We start from the raw sequence: 2,160 nt of genomic DNA, 5'->3' as shown, positions 1-2,160 counted from the left end.
TTTCAGGGTATTAAAATACAGCTCAGGATTCACACTTACATCTATGGTATTTATATTACTATTATTTTAAATTTCTCCTGAGAAAAGCAACTAGAAGAGAAATTGTTCTTTAAAGTGAAGAAAGAAGAAGCCCCAGAGGTGCTGCTCTGTGGGCACAAGTGCATGGAGTACTGCATACAGGGCATAGGTTAAGGGCTTCTGCATGGCAGGGCTCTCCCCATGGTAGGCGTGTGAGTGGCAAACTGCTTACCCCATTGGCACAGCTCTGGGCAGGAACCCATGTGTTGCAGTTCCACTACTTTATTGTTCACTGCAAGGACAGCTAGCAAACATTACATTGGCGGCTGTCTATATTTTGTTTAGGTACTGCCTGAGTACATATACATGGTAACTGCACAATAAAATCAGGCCTGCTTCCTGCTTGGTCTCTGGAGGTCTTGATTAGAGAACCCACAGCCACACTCTCCTCTACATTGTTCTGTGGTCCTCCTCAGGGATGAGAGAGCCCATGCACTTCTCAGCAGACCCCAAGCTCTCATTACTGGGAAATCCACACGATCCTTCAGAAGGGTCCATTTTCCCTGACTGATATTGTGATAGAAGAGTCAAGTTCTGCTTTCAGTTTTCCTTCTTCATCTTAATCTGTGTGTCTTAGGGTCACATTTATCTGTGCATGCTAGTGACACGAAAAATTGAATTTTTTGGAAAAAAATCTGAAAGTGACCATGGCAGGATGGATTTCAAGTGTCCTGAATGTTCCTCTAATCAAAATTGAATTTACACATTTCCATGATTAGATATTACAAAAGGTTTTTAGTGATTAAAACAGAATGGAATAATACATAAAAACATTCTTACAAATTCTTGTGAATTATATTCACAAGCCTATAATTTGGCACCATGAATTGGAACTTACCAGCACATTTATTTGATTTTCTAAAATATTTAATGTATTTCCTTCTGATTATAGTCCCTTGTTTGACACTTACCAACTGAAAATTCTTAACCATGTGAGATTCCATTCTATAAAATGAGGTTTTGAACATAGAACTTTATTTTCCTCTAAAGATTTCAAAATGTACAATTACTCAAACCATAATTGTTCTATGAGTTATGAAGATGACCAAAGCAAGATTATTAATACAATATTAAAATTTAGTAATTTCCTGATATTAAGTATACAAATTTGTAGTGTTTAAACTCTCTACATGACATACCATATGTAAGTTATCTCCCATGAAGTTATTAAATTGAAAAATGAAGAAGTAAAACTGACATTCCCTATAAGAAAATTGACTAATTTTAGCAGGATCTCAAAGAAGCAAAGATCTTTAGAAGACAATATCCTCATTACACCACAGAGAACATCGTCCTGCGAGCCAACAGTTCTAATAAGCCCAGAGGACCATATTCTGTATGGTGCAATGAGGATATTGTCTTCTATATATGTTTGCTTCTTTGAAAAGCAAAGAAGCTACTGGAAAAGCTCACTAGTAGATTGAATTCTCTCCTCAAATGCCCTTTTTAGAATCCACACTAACTCTGCTTCTGACAACACAGAGGTACTTTGTTACCTGAAAAAGCTGAGCAGAACACAAACACTTGTATGTTTTATGGAAAAGATGTGTTTAAGTTCTGTCTCTTCAGATTTGTAATTTTAATGTCTGTAGAAAAGCAAGAAGTTCCCACTGGAGAACACAGAACTGTGGTTTCCCCAGTGGGACTTGTCATCTCTCTTAATTTTATTGTCTTCTCTGATGAATAACAGCAATCCAAGAGATCTGGGCTTCAAACTCTTAAAGTTTCCTGGACACATCTGGAAAAAAATCTTGATTGAAATCATTTTCTCATGTTGATAAATAAACTTAAATTACTCTAATTCTGGTCCTAAAATCAAATTAGTCTAAACTCTGTCCCACAACCTATAATGCCTCTACTTTGATGTGAGGGACTCCTGGCACCCCCATAATTTCCCTGAAGCCCTGAAGTGTGTGATGGGCTCCTCTTTCCTAGTTTGCACATGGAGCACACCTTCTTGGGGGTAGTGATGGCTTGGTAAGTCATCCTTTCCAAAGTGAGAGTCCTGTGGCTAAAGCTCTAAGTGAAATATTAAAATTAAGAAAAGAAGAGGAAGAGATATAGGTCACATGTTATAGAATT

Source organism: Ictidomys tridecemlineatus, unplaced genomic scaffold (genome assembly GCF_052094955.1).
Source record: "Ictidomys tridecemlineatus isolate mIctTri1 unplaced genomic scaffold, mIctTri1.hap1 Scaffold_1393, whole genome shotgun sequence".
NCBI classification, from domain to species: domain Eukaryota; kingdom Metazoa; phylum Chordata; class Mammalia; order Rodentia; family Sciuridae; genus Ictidomys; species Ictidomys tridecemlineatus.
The sequence above is the reverse complement of the archived record's forward strand: the minus strand, read 5'-3'. Positions refer to the sequence as shown.